Source organism: Vulpes lagopus, chromosome 6 (genome assembly GCF_018345385.1).
Source record: "Vulpes lagopus strain Blue_001 chromosome 6, ASM1834538v1, whole genome shotgun sequence".
Taxonomy (NCBI): Eukaryota; Metazoa; Chordata; class Mammalia; order Carnivora; family Canidae; genus Vulpes; species Vulpes lagopus.
The window spans coordinates 130,517,283-130,537,844 of record NC_054829.1 but is presented as its reverse complement, the minus strand read 5'-3'; the positions used below and the strand labels follow the sequence as shown (position 1 = coordinate 130,537,844).

General features: G+C 40.2%; 1 long non-coding RNA gene across 5 annotated transcripts in view; it reads left to right on the top strand.

Annotated features, from left to right (window-relative positions):
* The window catches only part of LOC121493735, a 65,764-nt gene that overhangs the window by 26,601 nt on the left and 18,601 nt on the right, over positions 1-20,562 (top strand). For 4 of the 5 annotated variants that reach the window (XR_005988542.1, XR_005988544.1, XR_005988545.1 and 1 more), the window contains one exon: positions 4,534-6,443. This is a non-coding gene — a long non-coding RNA (uncharacterized LOC121493735). Of the gene's footprint in view, positions 1-4,533; positions 6,444-16,348; positions 16,536-20,562 lie in introns of those variants that run through there. The other variant, XR_005988543.1, reaches the window with a different exon arrangement.

The window sequence follows — 20,562 nt, the reverse complement described above, 5'->3', positions numbered from 1 at the left end:
AAGACAAGATAGATGCCTCTTTCTGCTTCTATTTCAGTGAGGATATTTTCTTATATGCCCAGAGTACCGTCATCAAAATTAAGAAATTAGACTGACAGTTCTACTAAGTCTGCGGACTTCATTCAAACTTTGTCAATTTACATGGCAAGGCAACAAAAATAAGCTCCTTTGGTCCAGATCCAGACCAGGTGCGCACGCACTGTGCATGGTTGTCCCGTGTCTCGTCTCCTTCACTTGGAGCAGCAGCTTCATTTGTTTGTCTTTCACGGGGAAGGTAAACTCTCGACCTTAAGAGAGTTCGGGGAAGTTGAATAGACCAGTGTTACTTTATATTAACAAGCAGTCTTGGAAGGCAGCTAGGAGGCCTCAAGGTTGAATTCAGGGAAAATCAGAGTTGTTTTTTTTTTTAATTATAAAAATAATAATAATAATTATAAAAATAAGACCCGATTACTATAAAAATGGAAACATTGCAAAAAATGGATCAAGTCGAAGTAAGAGCCCTCCCTCTGGCCTTACTCAACAGTAAACACCATTAAAGATTGTTGCATATTGCTTTAGGTCTTTTTCTACGCTCATGAAATACTTACAGGTACAAGTGTGTGTGTGTGTGTGTGTGTGTGTGTGTGTGTGTGTGTTTAGATTTTATTTATTTATTCATGTGAGACAGAGAGAGAGAGGTAGAGACACAGGCAGAGAGAGAAGTAGGCCCTATGCGGGGACCCTGACACGGGACTCGATTCCAGGACCCCAGGATCACACCCTGAGCCGAAGGCAGACGCTCAACCACTGAGCGTGTATGTATTTTAACAAAAATGGGATCATATTACCCATGTTTTTCTATAACTTTCTTTGTAAAAAAAAAAAATTAGTACGTCGCTGGTACCTTTCCTCATCAGTCTGTGCAGGTTTGTGAGGGAGACTTTGGGCGTCCCTGCGGGGGAAGCCCAAAGCTGAGCTCAGAGTCTCCTGTCTTGCTTTTGCTGGTGGCTTTGATTCACTGATGAGCTCGGAGATAGCCTTGTGCACTGGGAAGGAGCACTCCTCGTTCAGGGCCAGTTGTTTGAGCGTCTAAGGAGAATTTGGGGGAACAAACTCCTTCTTTGATTCTTGACCCTTTCTGCCCTTCTCTTTCATGGCACCTTCAGATCCTCCTCTTAATTTATGGACCCTTCTTGGGAAACCACATTACAGGGGCTGTAGCCTGGGAAGGCTTGATTACAACTCGGGTAACATAGCCTTAATGTCCACCCTCTGCAAAGGGTGACTAAAAAAAAATATTTCAAATAACACTTTAGTTCATAAAAGTCTGTCTCTCTTGCACTGCTGCTAGAGTCCATGATGACATGACGTGATACGTCCACGCGCGCACACACGTATCGATATGCACACACGCACACACACATTTTGTAAAGTTTCTGTGATCACATATCTGAGCACCATCCCCACGGGTGTTAATTTCTAACTGTTTAGATACTCTTTATCTGCATCCCAGATTAGCAGTGCAGCTGTTCTCCGGTCTTAGACACACTTGCCTGATTTCGAAGTGACATTAGGGGGTTTCTCGAAACTGTTTTGCTGAGATCTTTAAGAAAATCAGTCTTAAAGATTGGTTTAGGCTGGTTTTCTTTTGGTTCTTGAGTGGATTTTCTCTGGACCTTTCTGACCTTTCACTTTATTCATTCTTCGCTTACCCTGACCCCATGGTGCCTTTAAACCCAAGAGGGCAACCAGATAGTGATGATCCGAAGTTATGTATGAGCTGGATGGTTGTATTAGTGGTTTTCCCGTTGTGCCTCTCTCCCTGCAGCCTTTAGGCTGAAAGCACTTTGAGACAGGGGCTGCTTTCCCCTAACTGCCTTCTTGCACTTGTTGGGCAAAATCAGAGCGGTGACTGCGTCCTCGACACCCTTATGGCGCTGCAGAGTAATAACATTTATCACACTTCTTGTTTAAGCCCTTTAGAGAATGACATTTCACAGTGTAATTTTGCTTCACAGATTTTTCCCTTGTGAGTTTTAACTTTCAGGGCAGCATTCTCTCTTACGGCTTCACCTTCTTCCAATTTTGTGTATCTGTGAGAAGTTGCCCAAATAGGGCTCCTCTCAGCATAGCAAATGGAATCAGGTCATGCTCCCAAGTGCCCTTCACCCCGAGAGTCCTGATTGTTTCTTCCTTAGTTGTTGTGAGCAGGCCCAAATTGCCTCACCTCTAGCTGCCCTTTCCACTTTATGAAACAAGCAACTAATAGCAACACAACTCTAAAAATTCCCAGATGACCCGCGTTTTGCTCTTTTTATGATCCCTTAAGAAATGTCTCCGTAATTGAAATCTAGAGTAGTAGAGTTTTGTGATCTTGTCATTTAGCATTTTCCTTATGTTGGCCTTACTTATACCACGCCTTCCCACCCCGGAGTGGTCGACGTCGGCCCAGGGACTTGCAGCACCGAAACCAGGAATGTCGTCATTAATCCAAAGGTGAGAAGTTGAACTGAGGTCTCAGGCTCACACTTGTTTGGGAGTCAAAGGAGGAAGAGGAGAAGGAGGGGAAGCACACTGGGACATCGTACTGGGTAGCGGCAGGGAGAGTCTAAGATTTATACCGCAGGCTACGTTTTATTTGCTTAGGGGGACGTGGGTATCTGTTTGAGCCCCTCTATGGTAATTTATCAGTGACCGCATCCTGATTTAGTAGTGCACAGGGGACCCCCACTGCTAATTCCCCTTTATTTCATATATTTCTTTTACCTTAACTCATAAAGCTTCAGCGTTGCTACTTCCTTTATCATCCATCTGTATTTCATTGTGGGTCCAACCCTTTGTGATCTATAGCGTAAGCCCTCCCTGCCCCACCTCTTTGTCCTCTCTTCACAGATTGCATGCCTCAGTATTGACATTTCAGTCATTTGATTTATTCCAACAGGTTCCCCAAGGCCAACCGGATCATAATTCCCTTTCTGGCAGCATCACTTCCTGGTTATTTCCCTTGGCTCCCAGTATTTGTGGATCGGCACCTACAAGATTTCCTGATGATTTTTCTCCTCTTTTAGGTTTCTGTTTGCTTAGATCCAAATCCACAGGTGGTAACTTGGGAGGCCCGAGGATATCTGGATTTGTGTGAAACGTGAGCTTTGTTCTGCATGGTAGGGAGTGCTGGAATGTTCTAACACAAGCATCGTCACAGAAGGGCCATTTCTGGAATTGGTTAAAACAGAAGGATCTGCCCATAAGCATTCTGTTAGCCTTTGGTAAATCAAATACCATCTACCTAATTTTCCAGAGAGTTTCCAGTTGGGGAGAGTTGGGTTACCAGCTTTCAAAGTGAGTTGTCTTTTAGTCTTTTTTTTTTTTTAATTTTTATTTATTTATGATAGTCACAGGGAGAGAAAGAGAGAGGCAGAGACATAGGCAGAGGGAGAAGCAGGCTCCATGCACCGGGAGCCCGATGTGGGATTCGATCCCGGGTCTCCAGGATCGTGCCCTGGGCCAAAGGCAGGCGCCAAACCGCTGCGCCACCCAGGGATCCCTGAGTTGTCTTTTAAAAAGAGGAACACACACACACACACACAACAACAACCAAAAAAACCATACAAAAAAACACAAAAAAGAACAAAAAAATAAAAAAAAATAAAAAGAGTAACACACCTATGAGAAGCTCATATTCATTTTGTTAGAGGAGAGTAGAGTACTCTTTCTGTTGTGCCGTTTATTTTTTTGTCAGTACTTGTGTCATCTGAGACACGCGCGCACACACACACACACACGCATTTGCACATACGCATTCGCTAAAGAAATAGGAGAGAGAAAAAAATTCTTTCCTTTCATGAATTCTCATGGTGTGGCTTTAAAATACTGAATGCTGCATTATCATGAGACCTTCAGTTGTCCTGATTTGCATTAGTGAAATCTATTTCTCATGTCAGGCAAGGGAAAGCTGCATGCATTTTTCTTTCTGGTTTTTCTAGGCTTCTTTACACAGTTTCTATGATTCTACGTGGAGGGAGGTTTTGTGACGTGTATGATACGTTAGAAATTAAGAGAAGTGTCTTAGTCCTTAAATTGAGTATAATCTAAAATTTACCCATTATTTGTAGAATGCCATGAACTATACCATAATTCTCCATCCCATTGCTTTGCTCTGTAAAGCACGTGGGGCTGGGTCTCTCAGGGCTGCTCTCGTTGGGGTTCATGAAGTTCATCCTGGCTCATCTCATAATGGTAGGTAGAAAGCTCTCTGACTGTGGGTAGGAATAACTATAAAAAATTCCACCTCCCTCATTCAGCCATTGCTAAGGACGCACTGACAATAAGGCACTGTGGTGTCTGCTCTCCCACTCTTCCCTCATCTGTGAAATTTGGAGTTCAATAAGTCCCCCAGTCCCCAAATCAAATTTAAAATGGGTTTCTATTGCAGATGGAGGAATTTGGGTAACTATGGGGAAGTATTTCCTAACTCTGAGGATGCCAAATAGCTTGAATGTTTATATAATCAGATTCTCAACCGAGTTTAAAAAATATTTTAATCTCTTTCAGATACCTGAAGGCAGAGAAAAGTACCCTTTGGATTTAGGTCCATAACTCAGTTCTGTGGTTGGGAAGACTGGATCAGATAATGCCAGTTTGTAATTTCTGATAATGATACATGGATTTCTACCCAATTTCAATGTTCTGTTGATTTAAAAATGTTCCTGGAATCCTGTGGAATGAGTCCAAGCTTATAGGTAGGATGACTGGGTGAATAATAGTAAAGTGGTGACCAAAAATGTCAAGAGATAAAAGTGTGGGAAAAAAAAAATCCTAATAGAGGGTGTATGTTTAACATCAGAGGTAAATAGTAAGAAATTGACTTAATTTGCTTTTAAAAAAATCCATTTTGAAAAGGAACAACCTACCAAAAAAGAGAAGAAGCAGAATTAAGACTTCATTTTTGAATAAGAGACACAAATGGGGTTAGATTTGAGGAAACGAAGGGAAAAATAGTATTAATATTCCCCCCTCCAAAAAAAAAAATCTTCAGTAGATGAAGTCACTGGGGAAATGTGATCTGTATGTACAAAAGCTCTATCTTCCTTATCTGGCATCAGGACCAACAATAATACATAGATGCCTGTTGGAATTATCAAGTAGAGTACAGTAGAAGCAGCAACATTTATCCCTAATGTCCAACATTTAGAATCATTTTTATAGACTCAACCAATCCTTACCAATTGGATTTATGGAGAGTTGTAGAGAATTTAATTATTCTCTTATAATAATATATACATTCTGCAATTAATAATATATACATTCTGCAATTGCTGTAGGTGTTGACTGAGAGTGCGTAGGCTGAGGTCTTTTTGATAAGAATGGGAGACAAGATATAAGAAGAAAATAATGATGATGATTTGTGCCATGTGATTTTGGCTCCTTGTTGAGCTATGGCTTCTCAAAATGGCCTCGTGCAAGTTTCGTTTTGCTTTGTTTCTTTTTAAACTGAGAGCCAAGTACTGATTTACCATTATATAAGGGGCATAATTTATCAGCCCTGATTAAAATGATCAAGTATGCAGTGACAGCTCTTTATATTCCAGGTAAATGCTTCCTTTGTGCTTTTCAGACAAGAATTTCTGACATGATGTGGGAAAAGCTGAAGAAGTCAGTCTTTGGGGTGTATTTTTATCCAGGAGGTGGCTTGAGATGGATTAATGGGAAATCACAATAAATTATTTATCAGATAATAAGTGTGATAATTGTTCTTATTTATCATCAGTATAACTTGCCTTGTTCTTCTGTCATGCTTTCAATCAAACCCTCCCCAAAGGTTTGCTGGTTAAAATATACAGCCAAAAGGTCATTCCAACAATTTTTACTCATAATGGCACACTGATTATCTCCTAATTGGAAAATGTAAACTAGGGGCTTTGTAAGTAATATGAGCGACCCTTGCATTTCTAACACAATGAGGAGAGTCGTTCTGTACCTCATTCATCCTACCATGGGGAACAGTACCATTTTCAGTAATTTTGATGGCCTCCTGAATTAATTGGAAATAACTTTTTTGTTTTCTATGGAGAAGGAAATAAACCCACATGCCCAAATTTGCTGAAAAAGTAGAGATGTAAAATACCACTCACTATCTACTGTCCCGCTGGCAGCTAATCCATTGAAGCTTAATTGTAATTATCCACCAGGTCTGGGGCCAGAGAGGAATACTGATTACCGCTACGTGCGTTTCCATGGGCAAGATTGTGTATTGAGCCTGTTGCAAAGTTTCAAGTAAATTTATTTCTACCGGCAGCTGTAATGGATCATTGGTCATGGACTATTTCTGGATTTGGTGCAATGGGTGAAAATAATTCCAACTTATTTGTGCAGAATTCCTTAAAAGTTTACCATTCTTTTAAAAGGAGACTGATAGACGCTCAAGTACCCTACACTCTTGAGTCACAGGCATCTGTGGTCCAGATGGCCCTGGGTTATTTTCCTATGATTTACCTCCTTACCCAGAAATCCATACTCAGCTAGACGGCTGCCAAGTGTTTCCCAAACTTCCTTAAGGAGAACAGTGGCTACCATGAGCAAAGAAGTCCACCTACTTCTCTGGCTCTCCTCTACCTCCTACTCTCCCTCCGTTCCCTCTCCTCCTTTCTTCCCCCTCTCATTTTTGGGTATGACCCTAAGGTCATAGCTCAGATAGGTCTCTCTCATAATGGTTGATTTCCCACTCATGTGCCCCCTGTCACACATCTCAGAGCCTCTTTTGCGCATGCTACTCCTTTGTTGCTTTGTGAGCCTTGCCTAACCCACGTGTTTATTCCTTCCAGGCCAGTCTGCTTCTCCCGTACCATCTGGGAACTTTTCATACGTCTAGGTTGGATCACTATCTTTCCCAAGTTGCTTAGCATTTTCCCACAGCTCCTTTCTACAGGGCTCCTGCTGATGTGCTGCTAGGACATGTTCCTCTAGACGCACTCGCTCTGTCCTTATCTCAGTTTCAACTCTCTTACCATCTTGCACAACTTTCTTTAGGCCTTTTGTATTGTGTCTCTTATTTCCAATCTTTGCCTCATCCTTGGACACCATTTAGTTCCCTCTTTCTAATGTTAACATGAGGAGAGCTGGATTCATCTCTACACCCGAGCTCGGTTAGGATAAGAGATGGAACCTTCTGTTTTACCTTATAGTGGAGCTTTACCTCATAGTGGAGCTTAGGCAGTATCAGTGTCAACTGAGAACAGAGGCTACTTTCTGACTCTCAGTAGCCTGATCAGTGGGCCTATTTTCCAAAAGGGAAAAAATCTCATTATTTCTGAGATTTTATCAGTCTATTATGAAGTTGGCCTGCCCCATCTAGGAAATAGAAGTTTTCAGTGAAGTGGGTGGTAGTAATATATTCTCAAAGGGTGCCACACAGATTTTTATTGGAGTTCTCTTTTGGTGCTGGTACTGATAGAGATTCAGTGATTCTCACCCTATGAAGAAGGCAAGCATTTCTTCCTGTGATCAAATGTTTTGAATCCTCAAATTAGGACATATGGATAAACAACAGGATACTTGAAAACTTGAAAAATCTGTTGTGTTAGTTGTCTATTGCTGTGTAACAAACCAGCCCCAAACCGAGGTGGCTTAAAACAACAAACATTTATTATCTCACATGGTTTTTGTTTATCAGGAATTTGGGATCAGGTTAGCTGGTGCAGGGTCTGTCATGAGGCTGTAGTCAAGATGTTGGCTGAGATTGCACTTACCTGAAAGGTTGACTTGGTGCTTCCAAGATGACTCCCTGAGATGGCTGTAGGTGGGCCTCTGTTCTTTGCCACATAAGCTTCTTCATAGGACTGCTAAATGTTCTCACAATATGGGAGCTAACTTCTCCATAGCAAATGATCCAAAATAGCAAGGTAGGGGCACCTGGGTGGCTCTCAGCGGTTGAGCATCTGCCTTTGGCTCAGGGCATGATCCCAGAGTCCTGGGACTGAATCCTGCATTGTGCTCTCTGCAGGGAGCCTGCCTCTCCCTCTGCCTATGTCTCTGCCTCTCTCTCTGTGTCTCTCAAGGATAAATAAATAAAATCTTTTAAAAAAACAAAACAGCAAGGTAGAAGCTAAGATATTTTTTACAACCTAACCTTGGAGGTCACACTCTACTATTTTCACAATATCCTATCCTATTATTTCCACAATGTTCCAAAAGTCATCCCTATTCTTTGTGGAAGGAGACTACCTAAGGGCAAGAATGCAGGGAGGCATGGATCACTGAGCACCATCTTGGAGGCTGTCTACCACAAAAGTGTAGACTCATTTATTATGCCCCACCTACTATCCATGCTTGGATCATGGTCGGGAGAACTGTGCCTTGCTCAGCCTTGCTGAAAGAGGCACAGCGTGCACTATGTCTTTTGATCCCTCAAATCAGAAAGCAAAAGATGCCAATGAGCATCATGGTTAAGACAAATTGGAAGTTTAATTTATTCTTTGGTCTGTCTTCTGCCAACCTTGACATTTCCCAGTGTGTATTTCCCAGGATCCTGGTCCTGTGAAGTGCTCTACCAAAAATCATTTTGCGTTCAAACTCAGAGATTCACAATTTTCATGGCCTGATTGATGACTCTGAGTCTTCTTGAGATAGAGATACTTGTGTCACTTTGTTCAATCCAGAATTTCTCAAGTTTATTTGTCCACAGATTTTTTTTTTCACTTTGTCACACCTAAAAACAACCTCCAAATCTGGTGTTCTTTAAATTATACATTCTGAAACACTGATCTAGTTAGATGTCCATAACACATATTATTCCACAACAGATTTAAGGTGGTTGTAATATCAAAGTAGCACATTGACTCTACCTGGAATCAGATAGTTGAGTGTGCCTACTAGACTGAAGCCCTTGAAGGGCAATCTCCGTCCACAATATGTAACTCAAAAGCTGAAACTGTTTGCTGGGGAACCCTCAATCAGCCATGCTTTGTACCATGTCTAAGAGCATGAACTTTGATGTTTCTTTACCCCTGTATGAAATCTCTATCTAAAACTGGTCCTCAAAGTCTTTCAAAGAGCATTAACCTTCTTCCTCCAGGTGGAGGAAATTTTCTCCACCTACATATAAACTCCAAGAAGCATTGTACTGCTGAGATTAAGCATCTCTTTGCTGGTGTATTTTATGGCCGAATTGTTTGTCTTGGTATGTAAGCCTCTGGGGCATAACCATTTCTTCTTATGAGTCTGGTATAGCACTCAGCACACTGTCAGCACTCAACCCAAAATAAATCATCATAATAATAGTCATAAACATAAATCAAGGGAGCACAATTCAACTTATTTATAGCCTTACAGGAGAAGCACAATAGAAAAAGTGCAGTTATTTTCCATCATATTATCCTATATCATTTCCAAGCAAAATGTCATATTGTCCACTAGTGTGTAACCAGGTAATGAAGGATTCTGGTGTAACCTGCAAACTCCATGGGGCCAGAGTTAAATGATGTGAGGCTAGAAGCTCATGTTTCCTACGTTTCTATAATTAAAATTTGAATTTCTAGGGCTTATTAAGGTAATATTTAACATATAATTATGTTGACATTTTAAAAAGGAAAAGCGTTTAAGACAAATTATGTAGTAATATTTAATCACAAAAACCTACTTGCCCTGCTCATTCTTCAAAGGTCTTCTCTTTGATTTCCAAGGTGAAAGCTTAAACTAAATGAAGATTTTAATCTAATGTTTAATATATTGGATAATAGTGGATTGGTTAGTGGGTTATCCCTCCGATGTAATATATAAGTTCTTTTACCACACTGAAATCCAGGCCACTCTTACAGTTGGGCTTGTCATTCCATATGACTGAATAACAAACTATAGTAGTCATATTTTCTTTTTTTTTTTTTTTAACGTGAGGGATTTGGGAAACACATCTACGCATACATACGCACACCCACCCTCACTCTTCCCCATATATGTGAAAATATCAGTATCTATCTATCTATCTATCTATCTATCTATCTATCATTTCTATCATCAAGCAAGCCACTTGAACATTTTGATAGACTTCTTTTCAGGCTTTTTTTAAAGCATGCACTTTAAAAAATATACAAGGAGCATATGACTGTATTTTCCTTATATGTTTTTTATTAAAAAATTCCAGATAGAGCTGAAGTTCTTGTCAATTATCATCTAAATTTCGCCCTCTCTTTTGTGAGTGGCACTCCCTTTTTGTTAGTGCTGCCTTTTTATGGTATTCATAATCATGAATTTGGTTTATATTCTTCCGGACAATTGTTTTTTGTACTAACGTACATATATATGTATTTCTATGAAATGTACGGTGTTGTCTTGCCACATAAAACCATATTTACATTGTATCTTACATATTTTAATGCAAATTACTTGTAAACCAAACAACCTATGGCTATGTGCGTATATACGCACACGCTCATTCTTTAGTTCATTCATTTTATCCACTACATATGTTTCACCTCTTGAATATACATTTTGTTCAACAGTTCCATGGTACTTATTGCAATGAACATCTTTGCGTATGCTCAGAGGGGTTTAAAATTTTTTTATTTATTTAAAAAGTGATATCTAGAAGTATAAAAGCTGGCCCATGGGTGTGGACATGTTTTGACAGGTGGTACAAAATGAATGTTCTAATTTACACAGCCAACGCTGGCAAATGGCTCCCTCTCTCTCTAAAACCTCGCCAATGCTTGGAATTTTCAAATGTTAAACACTTCTTCCTGACTGATTGGGGCAAAATGTCATCAGTGATTTGACATGCATTTCCCTGGTTAATAGTGCAAGGGAACCTATTGTCATTATGTTTCTTGTCCAGTTGTATTTCCTTCTCAATAAATTGCCTATTTGTATCTTTGTTTATTTTCCTACTAGATTGTCTGTTTTCTTATCAATTTGTAGAAGGTCTTCCTATTTTCTGGATACAACCATTTTGTCTTTCATATTTGTCTTAAATATCGTTCACAATCTGGTTTTTGTCTTTGATTTTTGTTTAGGTGACTTTTGTTTAAAAGTAGTTTAAGATTTTCAGGTAGCCGGATTGATGTTTTCTTTTATGGTTTTTACTTATTTTCTTAAATTTTAGAAGCACATGTTCATTTTTTCCCCTTTAGTGACAATGAGTTTGCAGTGATTCTGGGTCTTAGCTTGATCAGATGTGAAATCAATGTAGGACTGAAGCTCAGTTAGTCAATAACTAGACAATGGACTTAACAGGGATTCGCAGAAAATATCTAATCCGCGTACCCCGTTTGAAAAAAGAAAGGTGCCATTTTCTTTTTTCATCAATGATTTTCTGCCTGAGTTTATTATATTTAGCAGTTGGATTCCCCTCCTTTGGTTTCCACCATCATCTCATCAGACATTTGGCAATCTCCATTAAATGGCTTTCTCATTCTGTCACTAAAATTTTAACAGCAGTTGTTAAATGAAACAAGAGAAAGCTGTGTTCACCAATATGCCCTCCAATTGCAAGGGGAAATGGTTTCAGAATTGGAATCAACATGGTTCTATCACATGAGAAAAATTCCTCTCCAGCTTTCCTGCTTTATGTACACCTGGCACCAGCTCTTTTTACAGTAGATTTTCTATATCCAAACACCTTCCAGCACCTTGATCCTTGTCTGCTCTATTGGCGTTTGTTCAGAGCAAGATATCAAGTAATGAGACAATTAGAAGTTTGACGAAGTCTAAAGTGACAGATGCCCAAGTTTTCAGCGATGGAGATGGAACATGGCATCTTAGTGAGACGGACAGACTCCTCCTGCCACACCGCTGGATCATGGGGCCAGCCTCCATTCTGGGTAGACACTCTGATGTTAAGAGCATGTGGTGGATCGTGGCTCCTTTGATAGTTTTAGGCTTGAAGATATCACTGGAAGGTGGCATTGAAAGCATCTTTTTCGAGGAAAATTTAAACGTAACTGTATGGCTAATCTTATTTTGGATATTCATAATTAATGAAGATCTTTCATCTTTCTTATATTGTTTAATGCTCACAATAAACCTGAAAGGTATTACTTTTTAATCACAACTTTATTGGAATATACTTCAAATACCATACGGTTCACCTATACAAAGTATTCAGTTAAGTGGTTTTTAGTACATTCATGGAGTATGGAATTGTCACCACAATCAATTTTAGAATGTTTTCATCACCCCTCTAAGAATCTCCATACCCCTTTGCAGTCATTTCACCATCCTTCCACCCCAGCCCCAGACAACCATTAGTCTACTTTCTGCTGCTATACATCTGCTTTTTTTTTTTTTTTTGACATTTCATACAAATGGAACCATTTAATATATCATCTTTTATGACTGGCTTCTTTCATTTAGTTTTCAAGGTTCATCCATATTGTAGCATGTATTAGTATTTTAGTCTTTACTAATGCTGAATATTATTCCACTTTATGGATATACCACATTTTTAAAATCCATTCATCTGTTGATAAACATCTGGATTGTCTCCATTCTGATAGGTATTGATACCCTCATTTGATAAATGAAGAAACAGTATCAAAACACTCAAGTCATGTCTGCACAGTGGCTACAACTTGCTTTGTAGCCAAGTCACTTGTGGAGAGGACAAGTTATGACAGTCAGTCAGTGTCAGAACTGTGAAGTAAATTCAGTGAACACTTCATAATTTAAGAATATCTCCTTTCATATCTTTCCCTTTCTTCTTAAGATTAAGGATACCCCAATATTTGTGTTTAGAAATACTGCCATTGACTTGATTCCTTCAATGCTAAGTCTTTTTTTTTTGATCCTCTGGGTAGTGACCACGTTCATGGGCACCATAAGTGTAATGGGATTTATACACCTCAAAAGCTCAACATAGACATTCTCAAAGTGCATTAATACAGAATCCCACTCATTATCGTCATGCTAACCTGGTAACTTTTGACAGTTTTTGGTAGTTGATGACAGTGAACAAATTCCTGGCTGATATGTTAGTTATGATTTGAAGGCAGGGAGGAGGAAAATGTCTTGAAATTTTTCTTCGTTCCAAATTTAACAGATTTAGAGAGCTCTGCTTCCTTGCTCAATATGTTAAATGTGGGAGAATGTCTCAAATGTAAAGACAAACTTGATGCTAATGGTGAACAATGACGTTTGTGATTCCATAGCTTGTGTTAAGGTTACTTCATATGTGGCATTTAGCATAGTACAGTGCAATTGTTGAAATTGAAGTTGGGTAATGCAATAAAAGTCTCTCATACATGGAAGAGAACCAATTAATTTAAAAGACTCCTTGGGACTCACTGATCATCATGCTGTGCCAGATAAATTATTAATGATAAAATGAATTGGCCAAAATGTTCCATATTCAGCAATATTGCTTGAAGCTAATGATTGCTGTTTTCTGGTTATAGGGCAGGTACGAAAACTTGGATCCATACATTTTTTTATACTTGGGGGGGATAGTCCATATCAGCTAATTTTTGATCCTCCCCCCCTTTTTACAGTTGGGGAAACTGAGTCCTAAAGAGGGTACATTCCCTAACATCTTTCTGCAATTCTCCTTTGATTTTTCCAAAATTTCCAAGGGTATTATTATGTTTTGTTGTGTGAACTTGGTTAAAGGTGAGTTTGACTATGTCCTACTTGTCTGTGTATTCCCATTGTCCAGCACAAACCTGGGGACGCAATGGATGCTCTATAAATATTCGTTAAATGAATTAAGTTTGTGTTTCTATGACACTCCATCCAGTGTTCTTTCATGCTTTTCTGTCTCATGGTCCAGGCTATAGTTTTTCTATGTTTTTAGCAATGGGACAGTCTCCTTCCCACTACATCTGACAGAAAATCCTAGTGTATAAGACAGGTAATAGAAGAGCTGTCTTGGTTGAGGTTAGGGGTAGGGAAGCCAGAAGCCCTGCTTTTCGGTCTTCCCTCTCATGGCTCTGAGACAGGGGTTGAGGGCCGAGGGGAAGAAATATTGCTGAGGAATGCCAAGGCTCTGGTGCTCACAGCTGAAACCCCCTGTTCCAGACTCTTAAAGAGAATTAGAAGTAAGATCCTAACTAGAAACAACTATTGCATATTCATTAGTCCATGTCCTATTTGAAAAAGGTAATGATCCGGAAGCTTATACAAGACTCTAAGTCTTGCAGGAAGCTATATGTTCATTGAATTCTCTTACCAATCACGTAATGAGTACTAGATGTACTAGGCTCTGTTTTAATAACTAATATAAAACGGTGAGCAAAGTGGACCAAAATATTTTCCCTCATGGAGTTTTTATTCTGATAGGGGAAGATAGACAATAAAAAAAGATAAGTTACGGAGTATGTTTGATGGTGATAAGGTCTATAGAGAAAGGTGTGAAAGTTCAGTGTGTGTGTGTGTGTGTGTGTGTGTGTGTGTTGGGCAATTACAATTTTAAATAGGATAGTGATGGAAAGTCTAAGTGAGAAAGTGACATTTGCAGATAGACTTAAAGGAAGTGAGGGCATGAGCCATAGGCTGTCTCGAACACTAAGTGCAAGGCCTTAAGAGAGCATGTGTGGCATGTGAGAAGAGGGATTCTCTCTTTAGTCTCCTTTGCGTGAGATTCCTTGGATTATGGAGAGTCATAGAAGAATTTTGATCAAGGAAATGATTCGGTTGCATTTTCTTCTTTCAGATGCTATCAGTTGGTGATAGGAATGTACTTTCATTACAAACGATCTAAGAACGACTTACCTGATGTCATGGAGTTCAGTTTTGTTTGGCCAATCATGTTGACTCCAATATAAGCTGATTTGAGATGTAAATAAATTGCCTTTCGATTTCTCTCCCTATTCCTGCATAGGAGGGAAGAGTTAAGACTCTCCTTTCTAAAGAGGTCTTTAAAATAGGCTAGAGCCTCATCTGGGGTAGTTTAGGAGAGGCCTTGCCTGAAGGCAGATCAATCTCGCAAGTCTCATTATTGCCCAAAGAGTCTTTGCAATAGACCGAGACTCTCCAGGTGATCTCAAATTCTCTCTATTAACCAGGAGAAAGTCCTTTGGCACTGTCATCCGTTCAGTTTTCCCTGCACATCAGATGTAGAGAAAATACTGGGGCGTCACAGCCCTTAGGGGGTGTTGGGGCACTGTTCTCCATCGTTTAGACTGGGAGCAGCATCATTAGGGTGATGCTTAAGGGAATGAGTCCTGAGAGATTGCTGTGTGATTCCTGTGACCACATTTGCTACAGACCCTGTTTTCGAAAATGTCTCACTAGTTTCTTTCAAGGGAGGTTGTTATCTGATACTCTAAACAACTTGCTTTGTAGCCAAGTCACTTGTGGAGAGGACAAGTTATGAGGCTTCTGAACCGGGCTGGAGATGGGAGAAACAGAATGGTGACCAAGGGCCTTTAAGCGCTGTTTGAATTATGGTTTTGTTTGGGACCCCGTGGAGTATAGTGTTTATGTTTAATTTAATGAGTGCCTGACACTGAAAAGTGGATGCCATACAGCTTTCTAGTAGGAGGCTGGGCCAAGTGAGTCAGAACACCAGTGCAGAGGGGAGCTCAGAGTGGAGGGGTCACACCCTGTCGTCTCATGACCAAGTTCAGGCTCCTCAGTTGTTTTCACCTGTTAAATGCCCCTTGCTGTGGCTCCCCTGAGGCCTAGCTGGGAGTCGTTGGTAGCAGTGCTGGTGGGGGGCAGAGTGAAGAGCTAGATGAGGAAGGGGATTTGTGATTCAACAGAAAAAAAAGACCCCAAACTTCTACAAATACACCTACTTCATGCAAGAGAACGAATCCTTCCTATTTATGAAGATGCTCCAGGTGAGCCCCTTATTAAAGGAACTGAAAGACAAATTATTTTTAAAACAGAGTTTTTATCCTAATTCATTTCTCTCTTCTAAAGTCGGATCTTCCAAAAAAAAAAAAAAAATAAAGTCGGATCTTCCTAGTACTGCTTGCCTGAAAACAGAAACAACTGTAAGACACCTTGTGAGCCTTCACTTGAGCTCGGCTTAGGGATGTGAGAAGTACCCAGCTTGAGATACACCACAGAGACCGGAGGTTTGAATCTCGCATCTGCCATTTGCAAGCTCTGTGATGGTGGATAAATCACATCACTTCAGAGTCTTCAACTGATTCATCTGCACAAGTGGAGGCGATGATTCTTCTCACGCTGGTTGTTGTGATATAAAGTCTTTGGCACATGATAGAGGTTCAACAAATGTCATTTCGTTCTATTCTTTCTCCCTTAACACATCAATTTAGGCTGAACAGAAAACATCAACTTGGCTTATCAGAGAGATTGGCCAGTCATGGTAAAGAAACCATTTCTTCCTCATATTGGTTTTTTAGTGCTTTCCTGGGACTTAGCCCCAAGTCTGAAATCAGCTGTGATAATTTTCTGACTATGATCCCTGCAGTGACCTCAAGAACTTCCCCTGCTTGGGCCCTGCTCATCTCTTGGAGCCTTAGAAGTGATGCCACATTGGAGCTCATCACATCTGCCCATATGTTGACCTGTTGTATTGGATTTCGGGTTTCCTCTGAGTATCAGAATTCAACAATTGAAGCTGAGTCAGCTCTCTCATGTTTGGGAAAAAGCTTCAGGTAACTAATTGATTTTATAGAGGCTGGAAACAGTAGAAAAAAACCTTTCCCAAAGTTTATGTGTTCACTGTTTATTTTCCCATAAGCCAAATAAGAATGCCATAATTATAAGGCGTTGGTGTTGACCACCCCAGAGGAACTCCAACAATGGCGGGCAGTGTAATAAAACATAGGAAACTGGCCCAGATGTTACAAAACAACACAGCATTTGTTGTTTTGACACTCTCTGAGGTTCAGTGGGATGGTGCCGCTCGGTCTTCTCCTATGGAGGAGATGTATCCATTTACTGTTATGACCCTTGATCGGTTCCTTCTATAAAGAATGAGTTGCTTCTAGACAGATACTCATTTAAGATATTGAAGTTTTTGTGTCTTAAAGTGTTCTTGCTCTCTCATGGAAAATCTAAGAGGAGGCAGTGGGTTTGAATGTTTGCCAGGTAGTGGTATTATTGATTTCCCTAGGAATCACCTTGGCCATTAGTGTTGGGTTTGTGACTCTCGGTAGAACACATCAGCACGCTAAACATCTGAGAATACGCTGTGTTTGCATTTCTTTATCAGGGCAAATGGCAGCCTAATGATTTCATTTTGTTTCTGGAGCTATGATGACCTAATAGGTGGAGTCTCCGCTGCTCTTGCTTTCATATTTTCTAGAGTGGTTTCTTCATTTATCAGTGTAACCAGATTGCTTTCTTTCTTAGTATCTGTCAAAAGGGCTATAGAGAAGGATCAATCCCCCCTTGCTGCAATAATCCTGTCACTTCATCTTGTGACCAATGCCTGATTTCTGTACTACTGTTCTTGAACCTGTATCGCCAGATTAGTATTGTTCTTCCAAAGAGTTTTCTGGGAAGGTTAAACACCGACTCCAGTGGTATTAAGGACACTGTTGTGTGATTGCTCAAACCATTTCTGGGACTTCCCTTTGGAAACTGCCTTCAGAGGCAAAACATTAGTCACATGGACAATAGTTTGCTGGTATCAGGGACTTTACAATCTAACACCAGTATTGATCTCTTTGAAAAATCAACACCATTTGAATGGATAAGCAGTAGTTTGTCTCTTAAAAAAAAAAAAAATCGGTCTCCTTACTCTATGGTCACAGCTGACAAGCATAAAATGATTATAATAACATCCTGAGCACAGCCACAGCCAATGGCTTGTGCTAGAAAGGACAGTCCAATGTTTTCAGTTTTTCCTGATCGTCAGCATTGTGTCCTTTTCTCGTCATTATTTCACTCATTAGTACTTGTCTCTTTTCCTCCTTGATTTTTTATTTATTTAATTATTTTATTTTTAATTTAATTTAATTTTATTTTTTCCTCCTTGATTTTTTAAAAAAATCTTTTTCTGCTAAGGATTTCTTCCATGATCCCTAAACTGGCAGTCCCACTTGTTTAAGGGAAGCTTTTGTATTCCTGGTTCCGTGCAAATTCTTTGATGGTTCAAAACTCTATTTGTTGGTGTCTCCTTTCTAGCCAAGAGCATCTTGACTTCCAGTTCCTGAAGTCAAAGTGGCCCAGCCACTGTTCCCCCAGCTGTGGAAACTGTTAACCATTTTGCTTCCCCATGATACTTCCCCCATGAGTTGTTCACAACTCTCCTGGAGTGTTGTATTTGAAACCTGAACTCCTGGTAAGAAAAGTCATGCATAATGGTTAAGACTATGTAGTAGCCTTTTATATGTTATACTGAGATGTGTTTGTGCACGTGTGTGTGTTCTCTTTTCTGGATTCTTGTTTTTTAACCTTATGTCCCCCCGCTACCCCCTGCTCCCCGCCCTGCCGCCCAGTCAATTTTCTACTAATTACTAAGGCTCAATAAAAGCCTCCTCTTCAGAAGGAGAGTATTTTTGTAGAGCAGCATTTAGGAGTTTGGTAGCATGCAGAATTTGCAAGAAAAAGGAAACTCAAAGTCAGGAAGACTGTAAGTGACCCAGTCAACCCGAGTCCCCGGGCACCACACTTACTTTTTGCTTCAATAAAGTCTGCTTCAAAGCAATCTCAATCCTTCATCAAAGAGATTTCCAGAGCACTCCCAATGGGTTAACATAAATCTTACTGTTCTCACTCTTTTTTTTCCCCCTTCCAAGTTGCCTTTCAAAAAAAAAATCAGTCCTTGTGTCTCCATTTCTTTAAATCTTTTATCCTCGGGCCGCTACCACTGGCTGTATGGATTACATATCAGCGGTTAAGAATATTCCACAAAGTCCTGGCTTGTTCTTACCCTGCAGTGCTTACAGTCACCGATTGTGATGAAAGGAATTTGAAAGGCACAGCCAGGCAATCCTTAACCGGCTCAGCACATTCCCTCTCTGCAGCTTATCGCGCTGTGGATGTTCTTTTGACCAGCCATCAGTCATGTTTGAAACTTTCCCGTGATTCCTAAGATATGAACCCCTTTGATAGAACTTAACAATACAGCACATGCAGCATGGGCTAAGGAAAATACCTTTGACTTCAAGTTAAAGAAATGCTTTGTTCCTGCTCAGATTTTTATATTTTCTTAGTGTCTCCTTTCTCCTGGGCAGCCTCCATGCCCCCCTGCCAGGTAAGCCAAGTTTGAGCACCCACGGATGCTTAAGTGGCTGCCATAAGCAGAGAAGAAAGGCACCTGGAGGGAGATTGAGAGGAATGAAAAGGAAAGAAAAAGAGATTGAGCGGAGGCGGGTGGGGTGGGGGATGAGAAAAACGAGAAGAGCATATCAAGTTGAGGACAAAAGTTTCTGAAATGTTTTTGGGAGCAAGAGGTTTACTGGTTATTTGTACCTTACCAGGTGTGATTTCTTCTCTGTTTTTAAAATTTAGGCTTTGCTTTAAAAATTTTGAATTTTCATGCCTGGTTCAGGGTAACAGGACTGAGAGCTTCTGCTTTGCTGATGGGAGTTTAGTTTGGGCTCTGGGGGCTGATATTTAAACATCAAAGAAGGAGCCCTCAGAGCAATCAAGCAGACTTCATTTTCAGTTATTCTAGCTAAAAGAGGAGAGAGGAGTCTTCTGCAAAATTATGGGGCCCTGGACCCTCATGTTATCATGCATTATTTTGAGTGGACAGGGCGTTGATTGCTCAGTGTGACGGGAAAGCTATTTGTCAATTGAGCAACATAACAAAGAAGTGCCATCTCTATCCCTGTGCTGAGGGTTAGAGATTGGAATTAAAGTGTCACCCTTTCTTTTATCTTTAGCTTTGGTTTGGAGGCACTTCCCTGGAGGGCTGGTTTGCTCCTTCTTTCTACTGGGTTGGAATAATTCCATTAAAAGTCTTTTGCTTACTCAACTAAAACACCCTACCAAGTGAGTGGCATTTGGCAAACTTGCTCTCTTTTCTTGATTATTCTGGTCTATTGATCTGTGTCTCTGGAGAAATTCTGGAAACTTCCAAGAAGTCTTTTGCAGCTTAAAATATTATCTCCCTGGTGATTAACTCAAATCAGAAGCTAATAAGATGAATTCCTTCCTTGCATTGGTGATCCCAGCTCTTCCTTCATGCCCATCAATCCTCCAGCTCTCAGAAAACTTAGAAATGAGGGAGTATATTTGTCACCGTGTGGGTAGCAAGGCAACGGAACAGCTCAGGTTGGTCAGGCAGAAATAAATGGCTCTGCAGGAAAAGTAGAAGGCGCACGGTTGTAGGAAATTGGAAAGAAAGAATTTTGCATGGATGTGGTGGAAAGAGAAACCTCATTGTGTTCAAAACCCACAGAATTATATCCATCCTATCACTGGTAAACTCTGTGAGGTCTGGATCCAAATAATCTGCCACTGGGAACGAGGGGGAAAAAATGTAGATGTCTTTATTTGTCCATTATTTAGGAAACATCATAATTGGCTTTTGAATTCCTGGAGCACATGAAGGAAGAAAGAAGGCTGTAAGCTTTTTCAGAGAGTCTACTTTCTCCTGAAGAGAAGAGAGCAGAAAAATGAATGATGGGCTGCTTCTAATTTATAATGATGGTTTCATCTCTTCCAGATATTACTTTAGTTCTTGGATGATCGGTTCTCCCCACCAGAATCCTGATTGCTTTTTAA